The sequence below is a fragment of the Hydractinia symbiolongicarpus genome, chromosome 2 (genome assembly GCF_029227915.1).
Source record: "Hydractinia symbiolongicarpus strain clone_291-10 chromosome 2, HSymV2.1, whole genome shotgun sequence".
In the NCBI taxonomy this organism is placed as follows: Eukaryota; Metazoa; Cnidaria; class Hydrozoa; order Anthoathecata; family Hydractiniidae; genus Hydractinia; species Hydractinia symbiolongicarpus.
Window position 1 is genome coordinate 29,819,074 of NC_079876.1, and position 13,188 is coordinate 29,832,261.

The following is a 13,188-nucleotide window of genomic DNA, read 5'->3' on the forward strand; positions in this document are numbered from 1 at the left end:
ACCTTAGTATTCTAAATTGCGTAGGAGCATTGACAACTGCCAACCTTCCTATTTCTTTAATAAATTGCCGCTTTGATAATTCAACAAATTGACTGGAACTGCAAAAAATTATGGTAATATTTGGGATTTTGAGTTGAAAATTTTGAGATATGGAAGGAATAATTGTGCATCGTGAAATAACGGCTGGTAGAGTTATTGTAGCTTTTCTATTTCTACAAGGTCAATACTTCGCCACAACGTGTCATGGCAAACACATTTCCACGTTGAAATTCTCCAAGCATCCTTCAATCATCTTATCACACAGGTTAACCTAGCTAATACCAGAGGTGGGGTTCGAACCCACGCGGACAATCGTCCATTGGAACTTAAGTCCAACGCCTTAACCACTCGGCCACCCTGGTTGAAACTTCAGGTTAATAAGGTTACTTCAACTTGGAAAAGGTACTGGAAATGAACTTTAGTATCCTAAGACGTGCAAGAGCATTAACATTTGTCGACGTCCTTATTTCCTTAAAAAATTTCCGTTTTGATAATTCATGAAATTGAATGGAACTGCAAAAAGTGATTTTAATCCTTGAGGTTTTGAACTTGAAATTTGGTGTCATGAAAGGAATAATTGCGCATCGTGAAACAACGGCTGGTAGAATTATTGTAGCTATTCTATTTCTCCAAGTTTGATACTTCGCCACAACGTGTCATGGTAACACATTTCCATGTTTAAAATCCTTCAAGCATCCTTCAATCATCTCATCATACAGGTTAACCACCAGAGGTGGGGATCGAACCCACGCAGACAATTGTCCATTGGAACTTAAGTCCATCGCCTTAAGCACTCCGCCACCCTGGTTGAAATTTCAGGTTAATAAGGTTACTTGAATTTGGAAAAAGTACGGGAAATGAACCTTAGTATTCTAAGTCGCCCAAGAGCATTGCTATTTGACGACCTTCAGACTTTTCAATAATTTGCCATTTTGATAACTCAACAAATTGACCGGAACTGCAAAAAAGTATGGTAAAAATTGGGATTTTGAGTTTGAATTTTGAGATATGGAAGGAATAATTGCGCATCTTGAAATAACGGCTGGTAGAGTTATTGTAGCTTTTCTATTTCTCCAAGGTCAATACTTCGCCACAACGTGTCATGGCAAACACATTTCCACGTTGAAATTCTCCAAGCATCTTCAATCATCTTATCACACACGTTAACCACCAGAGGTGGGGATCGAACCCACGCAGACAATTGTCCATTGGAACTTAAGTCCATCGCCTTAAGCACTCGGCCACCCTGGTTGAAATTTCAGGTTAATATAGTTACTTGAATTTGGAAAAAGTACGGGAAATGAACCTTAGTATTCTAAATCGCCCAAGAGCATTACTATTTGACGATCTTAAGATTTTTCAATAATTTGCCATTTTGATAACTCAACAAAATCAATGAAGCTGCAAAAAAGGATGGTAATATTTAGGATTTTCAGTTTGAAATTTTGAGATATGGAAGGCATAATTGCGCATCGTGAAATAAGGGCTTGTAGAATTATTGGTGCTATTCCATTTCGCCATGTGCGATACTTCACCACAACGTATTATGATAACACATTTCCACGGTTAAAACTCTCCAAGCATCCCTCTATCTTCTTATCACACAGGTTAACCTAGCTAATACCAGAGTTGGGGTTCGAACCCACGCGGACAATCGTCAATTGGAACTTAAGTCCAACGCCTTAAGCACTCGGCCACCGTGGTTGAAATTTCAGGTTAATAAGGTTACTTGAATTTGGAAAAAGTACGGGAAATGAACCTTAGTATTCTAAATCGCCCAAGAGCATTGCTATTTCACGACCTTCAGATTTTTCAATAATTTGCCATTTTGGTAACTCAACAAATTGACCGGAACTGCAAAAAAGTATGGTAATATTTGGGATTTTGAGTTTGAAATTTTGAGATATGGAAGAAATAATTGCGCATCGTGAAATAACGGCTGGTAGAATTATTGTAGCTTTTTTATTTCTCCAAGGTCAATACTTCGCCACAACGTGTCATGGCAAACACATTTCCACGTTGAAATTCTCCAAGCATCTTCAATCATCTTATCACACACGTTAACCACCAGAGGTGGGGATCGAACCCACGCAGACAATTTTCTATTAGAACTTAAGTCCATCGCCTTAAGCACTCGGCCACCCTGGTTGAAATTTCAGGTTAATCAGGTTACTTGAATTTGGAAAAAGTACGGGAAATGAACCTTAGTATTCTAAATCGCACAAGACCAATGCTATTTGACGACCTTCAGATTTTTCAATAATTTGCCATTTTGATAACTCAACAAAATTAATGGAGCTGCAAAAAGGGATGGTAATATTTGGGATTTTGAATTTGAAATTTTGAGATATGGAAGGCATAATTGCGAATCGTGAAATAACGGCTTGTAGAATTATTGTAGCTATTCCATTTCGCTATGTGCGATACTTCACCACAACGTATCGTGTTAACACATTTCCACGGTTAAAACTCTCGAAGCATCCCTCAATCTTCTTATCACACAGGTTAACCACCAGAGGCGGGGTTCGAACGCACGCGGACAATCGTCCATTGGAACTTAAGTCCAACGCCTTAACCACTCGGCCATCCTGGTTGAAACTTCAGGTTAATAAGGTTACTTCAACTTGGAAAAGGTACTGGAAATGAACTTTAGTATCCTAAGACGTTCAAAAGCATTAACATTTGTCGACGTTCTTATTTCCTTAAAAAATTTCCGTTTTGATAATTCATGAAATTGACTGGAACTACAAAAAGTGATGTTTATCCTTGAGGTTTTGAACTTGAAATTTGGTGACATGGAAGGAATAATTGCGCATCGTGAAACAACGGCTGGTAGAATTATTGTAGCTATTCTATTTCTCCAAGTTTGATACTTCTCCACAACGTGTCATGGTAACACATTTCCATGTTTAAAATTCTCCAAGCACCCTTCAATCATCTCATCACACAGGTTAACCACTAGAGGTGGGGTTCGAACGCACGCGGACAATTGTCCATTGGAACTTAAGTCCATCGCCTTAAGCACTCGGCCACCCTCGTTGAAATTTAAGGTTAATAAGGTTACTTGAATTTTGAAAAAGTACGGGAAATGAACCTTAGTATTCTAAATTGCGTAGGAGCATTGACAACTGCCAACCTTCCTATTTCTTTAATAATTTGCCGCTTTGATAATTCAACAAATTGACCGGAACTGCAAAAAATTATGGTAATATTTGGGATTTTGAGTTGAAAATTTTGAGATATGGAAGGAATAATTGTGCATCGTGAAATAACGGCTGGTAGAGTTATTGTAGCTTTTCTATTTCTACAAGGTCAATACTTCGCCACAACGTGTCATGGCAAACACATTTCCACGTTGAAATTCTCCAAGCATCCTTCAATCATCTTATCACACAGGTTAACCTAGCTAATACCAGAGGTGGGGTTCGAACCCACGCGGACAATCGTCCATTGGAACTTAAGTCCAACGCCTTAACCACTCGGCCACCCTGGTTGAAACTTCAGGTTAATAAGGTTACTTCAACTTGGAAAAGGTACTGGAAATGAACTTTAGTATCCTAAGACGTGCAAGAGCATTAACATTTGTCGACGTCCTTATTTCCTTAAAAAATTTCCGTTTTGATAATTCATGAAATTGAATGGAACTGCAAAAAGTGATTTTAATCCTTGAGGTTTTGAACTTGAAATTTGGTGTCATGAAAGGAATAATTGCGCATCGTGAAACAACGGCTGGTAGATTTATTGTAGCTATTCTATTTCTCCAAGTTTGATACTTCGCCACAACGTGTCATGGTAACACATTTCCATGTTTAAAATTCTTTAAGCATCCTTCAATCATCTCATCATACAGGTTAACCACCAGAGGTGGGGATCGAACCCACGCAGACAATTGTCCATTGGAACTTAAGTCCATCGCCTTAAGCACTCGGCCACCCTGGTTGAAATTTCAGGTTAATAAGGTTACTTGAATTTGGAAAAAGTACGGGAAATGAACCTTAGTATTCTAAGTCGCCCAAGAGCATTGCTATTTGACGACCTTCAGACTTTTCAATAATTTGCCATTTTGATAACTCAACAAATTGACCGGAACTGCAAAAAAGGATGGTAAAAATTGGGATTTTGAGTTTGAATTTTGAGATATGGAAGGAATAATTGCGCATCTTGAAATAACGGCTGGTAGAGTTATTGTAGCTTTTCTATTTCTTCAAGGTCAATACTTCGCCACAACGTGTCATGGCAAACACATTTCCACGTTGAAATTCTCCAAGCATCTTCAATCATCTTATCACACACGTTAACCACCAGAGGTGGGGATCGAACCCACGCAGACAATTGTCCATTGGAACTTAAGTCCATCGCCTTAAGCACTCGGCCACCCTGGTTGAAATTTCAGGTTAATATAGTTACTTGAATTTGGAAAAAGTACGGGAAATGAACCTTAGTAATCTAAATCGCACAAGAGCATTGCTATTTGACGACCTTCAGATTTTTCAATAATTTGCCATTTTGATAACTCAACACAATGAATGGAGCTGCAAAAAGGGATGGTAATATTTGGGATTTTGAGTTGAAAATTTTGAGATATGGAAGGAATAATTGTGCATCGTGAAATAACGGCTGGTATAGTTATTGTAGCTTTTCTATTTCTACAAGGTCAATACTTCGCCACAACGTGTCATGGCAAACACATTTCCACGTTGAAATTCTCCAAGCATCCTTCAATCATCTTATCACACAGGTTAACCTAGCTAATACTAGAGGTGGGGTTCGAACCCACGCGGACAATCGTCCATTGGAACTTAAGTCCAACGCCTTAACCACTCGGCCACCCTGGTTGAAACTTCAGGTTAATAAGGTTACTTCAACTTGGAAAAGGTACTGGAAATGAACTTTAGTATCCTAAGACGTGCAAGAGCATTAACATTTGTCGACGTCCTTATTTCCTTAAAAAATTTCCGTTTTGATAATTCATGAAATTGAATGGAACTGCAAAAAGTGATTTTAATCCTTGAGGTTTTGAACTTGAAATTTGGTGACATGAAAGGAATAATTGCGCATCGTGAAACAACGGCTGGTAGAATTATTGTAGCTATTCTATTTCTCCAAGTTTGATACTTCGCCACAACGTGTCATGGTAACACATTTCCATGTTTAAAATTCTTCAAGCATCCTTCAATCATCTCATCATACAGGTTAACCACCAGAGGTGGGGATCGAACCCACGCAGACAATTGTCCATTGGAACTTAAGTCCATCGCCTTAAGCACTCGGCCACCCTGGTTGAAATTTCAGGTTAATAAGGTTACTTGAATTTGGAAAAAGTACGGGAAATGAACCTTAGTATTCTTAGTCGCCCAAGAGCATTGCTATTTGACGACCTTCAGACTTTTCAATAATTTGCCATTTTGATAACTCAACAAATTGACCGGAACTGCAAAAAAGTATGGTAATAATTGGGATTTTGAGTTTGAATTTTGAGATATGGAAGGAATAATTGCGCATCTTGAAATAACGGCTGGTAGAGTTATTGTAGCTTTTCTATTTTTCCAAGGTCAATACTTCGCCACAACGTGTCATGGCAAACACATTTCCACGTTGAAATTCTCCAAGCATCTTCAATCATCTTATCACACACGTTAACCACCAGAGGTGGGGATCGAACCCACGCAGACAATTGTCCATTGGAACTTAAGTCCATCGCCTTAAGCACTCGGCCACCCTGGTTGAAATTTCAGGTTAATATAGTTACTTGAATTTGGAAAAAGTACGGGAAATGAACCTTAGTAATCTAAATCGCACAAGAGCATTGCTATTTGACGACCTTCAGATTTTTCAATAATTTGCCATTTTGATAACTCAACACAATGAATGGAGCTGCAAAAAGGGATGGTAATATTTGGGATTTTGAGTTGAAAATTTTGAGATATGGAAGGAATAATTGTGCATCGTGAAATAACGGCTGGTAGAGTTATTGTAGCTTTTCTATTTCTACAAGGTCAATACTTCGCCACAACGTGTCATGGCAAACACATTTCCACGTTGAAATTCTCCAAGCATCCTTCAATCATCTTATCACACAGGTTAACCTAGCTAATACCAGAGGTGGGGTTCGAACCCACGCGGACAATCGTCCATTGGAACTTAAGTCCAACGCCTTAACCACTCGGCCACCCTGGTTGAAACTTCAGGTTAATAAGGTTACTTCAACTTGGAAAAGGTACTGGAAATGAACTTTAGTATCCTAAGACGTGCAAGAGCATTAACATTTGTCGACGTCCTTATTTCCTTAAAAAATTTCCGTTTTGATAATTCATGAAATTGAATGGAACTGCAAAAAGTGATTTTAATCCTTGAGGTTTTGAACTAGATTTGGTGACATGAAAGGAATAATTGCGCATCGTGAAACAACGGCTGGTAGAATTATTGTAGCTATTCTATTTCTCCAAGTTTGATACTTCGCCACAACGTGTCATGGCAAACACATTTCCACGTTGAAATTCTCCAAGCATCTTCAATCATCTTATCACACACGTTAACCACCAGAGGTGGGGATCGAACCCACGTAGACAATTGTCCATTGGAACTTAAGTCCATCGCCTTAAGCACTCGGCCACCCTGGTTGAAATTTCAGGTTAATATAGTTACTTGAATTTGGAAAAAGTACGGGAAATGAACCTTAGTATTCTAAATCGCACAAGAGCATTGCTATTTGACGACCTTCAGATTTTTCAATAATTTGCCATTTTGATAACTCAACACAATGAATGGAGCTGCAAAAAGGGATGGTAATATTTGGGATTTTGAATTTGAAATTTTGAGATATGGAAGGCATAATAGCGAATCGTGAAATAACGGCCTGTAGAATTATTGGTGCTATTCCATTTCGCTATGTGCGATACTTCACCACAACGTATCGTGTTAACACATTTCCACGGTTAAAACTCTCGAAGCATCCCTCATTCTTCTTATCACACAGGTTAACCACCAGAGGCGGGGTTCGAACGCACGCGGACAGTTGTCCATTGGAACTTAAGTCCATCGCCTTAAGCACTCTACCACCCTGGTTGAAATTTTAAGTTAATAAGGTTACTTGAATTTGTAAAAAGTACGGGAAATGAACCTTAGTATTCTAAATTGTGTAGGAGCATTGACAACTGCCGACCTTCCTATTTCTTTAATAATTTGCCGCCTTGATAATTCAACAAATTGACCGGAACTGCAAAAAAGTATGGTAACATTTGGGATTTTGAGTTTGAAATTGTGAGATATGGAAGGAATAATTGTGCATCGTGAAATAACGGCTGGTAGAGTTATTGTAGCTTTTCTATTTCTACAAGGTCAATACTTCGCCACAACGTGTCATGGCAAACACATTTCCACGTTGAAATTCTCCAAGCATCCTTCAATCATCTTATCACACAGGTTAACCTAGCTAATACCAGAGGTGGGGTTCGAACCCAGGCAGACAATTGTCCAATGGAATTTAAGTCCATCGCCTAAACCACTCGGCCACCCTGGTTGAAATTTCAGGTTAATAACGTTACTTGAATTTGTAAAAAGTACGCGAAATGAACCTTAGTATTCTAAATCGCCCAAGAGCATTACTATTTGACGATCTTCAGATTTTTTAATAATTTGCCATTTTGATAACTCAACAAAATGAATGAAGCTGCAAAAAAGGATGGTAATATTTAGGATTTTCAGTTTGAAATTTTGAGATATGGAAGGCATAATTGCGCATCGTGAAATAACGGCTGGTAGAATTATTGTAGCTTTTCTATTTCTCCAAGTTTGATACTTCGCCACAACGTGTCATGGCAAACACATTTCCACGTTGAAATTCTCCAAGCATCTTCAATCATCTTATCACACACGTTAACCACCAGAGGTGGGGATCGAACCCACGTAGACAATTGTCCATTGGAACTTAAGTCCATCGCCTTAAGCACTCGGCCACCCTGGTTGAAATTTCAGGTTAATATAGTTACTTGAATTTGGAAAAAGTACGGGAAATGAACCTTAGTATTCTAAATCGCACAAGAGCATTGCTATTTGACGACCTTCAGATTTTTCAATAATTTGCCATTTTGATAACTCAACACAATGAATGGAGCTGCAAAAAGGGATGGTAATATTTGGGATTTTGAATTTGAAATTTTGAGATATGGAAGGCATAATAGCGAATCGTGAAATAACGGCCTGTAGAATTATTGGTGCTATTCCATTTCGCTATGTGCGATACTTCACCACAACGTATCGTGTTAACACATTTCCACGGTTAAAACTCTCGAAGCATCCCTCATTCTTCTTATCACACAGGTTAACCACCAGAGGCGGGGTTCGAACGCACGCGGACAGTTGTCCATTGGAACTTAAGTCCATCGCCTTAAGCACTCTACCACCCTGGTTGAAATTTTAAGTTAATAAGGTTACTTGAATTTGTAAAAAGTACGGGAAATGAACCTTAGTATTCTAAATTGTGTAGGAGCATTGACAACTGCCGACCTTCCTATTTCTTTAATAATTTGCCGCCTTGATAATTCAACAAATTGACCGGAACTGCAAAAAAGTATGGTAACATTTGGGATTTTGAGTTTGAAATTGTGAGATATGGAAGGAATAATTGTGCATCGTGAAATAACGGCTGGTAGAGTTATTGTAGCTTTTCTATTTCTACAAGGTCAATACTTCGCCACAACGTGTCATGGCAAACACATTTCCACGTTGAAATTCTCCAAGCATCCTTCAATCATCTTATCACACAGGTTAACCTAGCTAATACCAGAGGTGGGGTTCGAACCCAGGCAGACAATTGTCCAATGGAATTTAAGTCCATCGCCTAAACCACTCGGCCACCCTGGTTGAAATTTCAGGTTAATAACGTTACTTGAATTTGTAAAAAGTACGCGAAATGAACCTTAGTATTCTAAATCGCCCAAGAGCATTACTATTTGACGATCTTCAGATTTTTTAATAATTTGCCATTTTGATAACTCAACAAAATGAATGAAGCTGCAAAAAAGGATGGTAATATTTAGGATTTTCAGTTTGAAATTTTGAGATATGGAAGGCATAATTGCGCATCGTGAAATAACGGCTGGTAGAATTATTGTAGCTTTTCTATTTCTCCAAGGTCAATACTTCGCCACAACGTGTCATGGCAAACACATTTCCACGTTGAAATTCTCCAAGCATCTTCAATCATCTTATCACACACGTTAACCACCAGAGGTGGGGATCGAACCCACGCAGACAATTTTCTATTAGAACTTAAGTCCATCGCCTTAAGCACTCGGCCACCCTGGTTGAAATTTCAGGTTAATAAGGTTACTTGAATTTGGAAAAAGTACGGGAAATGAACCTTAGTATTCTAAATCGCACAAGACCATTGCTATTTGACGACCTTCAGATTTTTCAATAATTTGCCATTTTGATAACTCAACAAAATTAATGGAGCTGCAAAAAGGGATGGTAATATTTGGGATTTTGAATTTGAAATTTTGAGATATGGAAGGCATAATTGCGAATCGTGAAATAACGGCTTGTAGAATTATTGTAGCTATTCCATTTCGCTATGTGCGATACTTCACCACAACGTATCGTGTTAACTTATTTCCACGGTTAAAACTCTCGAAGCATCCCTCAATCTTCTTATCACACAGGTTAACCTAGCTAATACCAGAGTTGGGGTTCAAACTCACGCGGACAATCGTCCATTGGAACTTAAGTCCAACGCCTTAACCACTCGGCCATCCTGGTTGAAACTTCAGGTTAATAAGGTTACTTCAACTTGGAAAAGGTACTGGAAATGAACTTTAGTATCCTAAGACGTGCAAAAGCATTAACATTTGTCGACGTTCTTATTTCCTTAAAAAATTTCCGTTTTGATAATTCATGAAATTGACTGGAACTACAAAAAGTGATGTTTATCCTTGAGGTTTTGAACTTGAAATTTGGTGACATGGAAGGAATAATTGCGCATCGTGAAACAACGGCTGGTAGAATTATTGTAGCTATTCTATTTCTCCAAGTTTGATACTTCTCCACAACGTGTCATGGTAACACATTTCCATGTTTAAAATTCTCCAAGCACCCTTCAATCATCTCATCACACAGGTTAACCACTAGAGGTGGGGTTCGAACGCACGCGGACAATTGTCCATTGGAACTTAAGTCCATCGCCTTAAGCACTCGGCCACCCTGGTTGAAATTTAAGGTTAATAAGGTTACTTGAATTTTGAAAAAGTACGGGAAATGAACCTTAGTATTCTAAATTGCGTAGGAGCATTGCCGACCTTCCTATTTCTTTAATAATTTGCTGCTTTGATAATTCAATAAATAGACTGGAACTGCAAAAACGGATGGTAATCCTTGAGATTTTGAACTTGAAATTTGGTGACATGGAAGGAATAATTGCGCATCGTGAAACAACAGCTGGTAGAATTATTGTAGCTATTCTATTTCTCCAAGTTTGATACTTCGCCACAACGTGTCATGGCAACACATTTCCATGTTTCAAATTCTTCAAGCATCTTTCAATCATCTTATCACACAGGTTAACCACGAGAGGTAGGGTTCGAACGCACGCGGACAATTGTCTATTGGAACTTAAGTCCATCGCCTTAAGCACTCGGCCACCCTGGTTAAAACTTCAGGTTAATAAGCTTACTTGAATTTGGAAAAAGTACGGGAAATGAACCTTAGTATTCTAAATTGTGTAGGAGCATTGACATCTGCCGACCTTCCTATTTCTTTAATAATTTGCTGGTTTGATAATTCATTAAAATGATTGGAACTGCAAAAAGGGATGGTAATCTTTGAGATTTTGATTTTGAAGTTTGCTGACATGGAAGGTATAATTGCGCATCGTTAAATAATGGCGGGTAGAATTATTGTAGCTATTCTGTTTCTCCAAGTTTGATACTTCGCCCCAACGTGTCATGGCAAACACATTTCCACGTTGAAATTTTCCAAGCATCCTTCAATCATCTTATCACACAGGTTAACCTAGCTAATACCAGAGGGTGGGTTCGCACCCACGCGGACCATTGTCCTATTGAAACTTAAGTCCATCGCCTTAACCACTCGGCCACCCTGGTTGAAATTTCAGGTTAATAAGGTTACTTAAATTTGGAAAAATAACGGGAAATGAACCTTAGTATTCTAAATCGCCCAAGAGCATTACTATTTGACGACCTTCAGATTTTTCAATAATTTTCCATTTTTATAACTCAACAAAATGAATGGAGCTGCAAAAAGTGATGGTAATATTTAGGATTCTCAGTTTGAAATTTTGAGATATGGAAGGCATAATTGCGCATCGTGAAATAACGGCTTGTAGAATTATTGGTGCTATTCCATTTCGCCATGTGCGATAATTCACCACAACGCATCATGATAACACATTTCCACGGTTAAAACTCTCCAAGCATCCTTCAATCTTCTTATCCCACAGGTTAACCTAGCTAATACCAGATGTGGGGTTCGAACCCACGCGGACAATTGTCCATTGGAACTTAAGTCCATCGCCTTAAGCACTCGGCCACCCTGGTTACAATTTCAGGTTAATAAGGTTACTTGAATTTGGAAAAAGTACGGGAAATGAACCTTAGTATTCTAAATTGTGTAGCAGCATTGACATCTGCCGACCTTCCTATTTCTTTAATAATTTGCTGCTTTGATAATTCATTAAATTGATTGGAACTGCAAAATGGGATGGTAATCTTTGAGATTTTGAATTTGAAATTTTGAGATATGGAAGGCATAATTGCGCATCGTGAAATAACGGCTTGTAGAATTATTTGTGCTATTCCATTTCGCCATTTGCGATACTTCACCACAACGTATCATGATAACACATTTCCACGGTTAAAACTCTCCAAGCATCCCTCAATCTTCTTATCACACAGGTTAACCTAGCTAATACCAGAGGTGGGGTTCGAACCCACGCGGACAATCGTCCATTGGAACTTAAGTCCAACGCCTTAACCACTCGGCCATCCTGGCTGAAAGTTCAGGTTAATAAGGTTACTTCAACTTGCGAAAAGTACTGGAAATGAAATTTAGTATCCTAAGACGTGCAAGAGCATTAACATTTGTCGACGTCCTTATTTCCTTAAAAAATTTCCGTTTTGATAATTCATGAAATTGACTGGAACTACAAAAAGTGATGTTTATCCTTGAGGTTTTGAACTTGAAATTTGGTGACATGGAAGGAATAATTGCGCATCGTGAAACAACGGCTGGTAGAATTATTGTAGCTATTCTATTTCTCCAAGTTTGATACTTCTCCACAACGTGTCATGGTAACACATTTCCATGTTTAAAATTCTCCAAGCACCCTTCAATCATCTCATCACACAGGTTAACCACTAGAGGTGGGGTTCGAACGCACGCGGACAATTGTCCATTGGAACTTAAGTCCATCGCCTTAAGCACTCGGCCACCCTCGTTGAAATTTAAGGTTAATAAGGTTACTTGAATTTGGAAAAAGTACGGGAAATGAACCTTAGTATTCTAAGTCGCCCAAGAGCATTGCTATTTGACGACCTTCAGACTTTTCAATAATTTGCCATTTTGATAACTCAACAAATTGACCGGAACTGCAAAAAAGTATGGTAAAAATTGGGATTTTGAGTTTGAATTTTGAGATATGGAAGGAATAATTGCGCATCTTGAAATAACGGCTGGTAGAGTTATTGTAGCTTTTCTATTTCTCCAAGGTCAATACTTCGCCACAACGTGTCATGGCAAACACATTTCCACGTTGAAATTCTCCAAGCATCTTCAATCATCTTATCACACACGTTAACCACCAGAGGTGGGGATCGAACCCACGCAGACAATTGTCCATTGGAACTTAAGTCCATCGCCTTAAGCACTCGGCCACCCTGGTTGAAATTTCAGGTTAATATAGTTACTTGAATTTGGAAAAAGTACGGGAAATGAACCTTAGTAATCTAAATCGCACAAGAGCATTGCTATTTGACGACCTTCAGATTTTTCAATAATTTGCCATTTTGATAACTCAACACAATGAATGGAGCTGCAAAAAGGGATGGTAATATTTGGGATTTTGAGTTGAAAATTTTGAGATATGGAAGGAATAATTGTGCATCGTGAAATAACGGCTGGTAGAGTTATTGTAGC

The 13,188-nt window shown here is 38.6% G+C and overlaps 7 non-coding genes across 7 annotated transcripts; all 7 read right to left on the minus strand.

The window, feature by feature from the left end:
- Window positions 1-318: 318 nt before the first annotated feature.
- On the minus strand, window positions 319-401 carry Trnal-uaa (transfer RNA leucine (anticodon UAA)). The gene has a single exon. It is a non-coding gene; the product is annotated as a tRNA-Leu (tRNA).
- A 3,048-nt stretch (window positions 402-3,449) lies between these two features.
- On the minus strand, window positions 3,450-3,532 carry Trnal-uaa (transfer RNA leucine (anticodon UAA)). The gene has a single exon. It is a non-coding gene; the product is annotated as a tRNA-Leu (tRNA).
- A 1,259-nt stretch (window positions 3,533-4,791) lies between these two features.
- On the minus strand, window positions 4,792-4,874 carry Trnal-uaa (transfer RNA leucine (anticodon UAA)). Its single transcript has one exon. It is a non-coding gene; the product is annotated as a tRNA-Leu (tRNA).
- Window positions 4,875-6,133: 1,259 nt separating this feature from the next.
- On the minus strand, window positions 6,134-6,216 carry Trnal-uaa (transfer RNA leucine (anticodon UAA)). Its single transcript has one exon. It is a non-coding gene; the product is annotated as a tRNA-Leu (tRNA).
- A 1,259-nt stretch (window positions 6,217-7,475) lies between these two features.
- Trnal-uaa (transfer RNA leucine (anticodon UAA)) lies at window positions 7,476-7,558 on the minus strand. The gene has a single exon. It is a non-coding gene; the product is annotated as a tRNA-Leu (tRNA).
- Window positions 7,559-8,818: 1,260 nt separating this feature from the next.
- On the minus strand, window positions 8,819-8,901 carry Trnal-uaa (transfer RNA leucine (anticodon UAA)). Its single transcript has one exon. It is a non-coding gene; the product is annotated as a tRNA-Leu (tRNA).
- A 3,061-nt stretch (window positions 8,902-11,962) lies between these two features.
- Trnal-uaa (transfer RNA leucine (anticodon UAA)) lies at window positions 11,963-12,045 on the minus strand. Its single transcript has one exon. It is a non-coding gene; the product is annotated as a tRNA-Leu (tRNA).
- Between the last annotated feature and the right edge of the window lie 1,143 nt (window positions 12,046-13,188).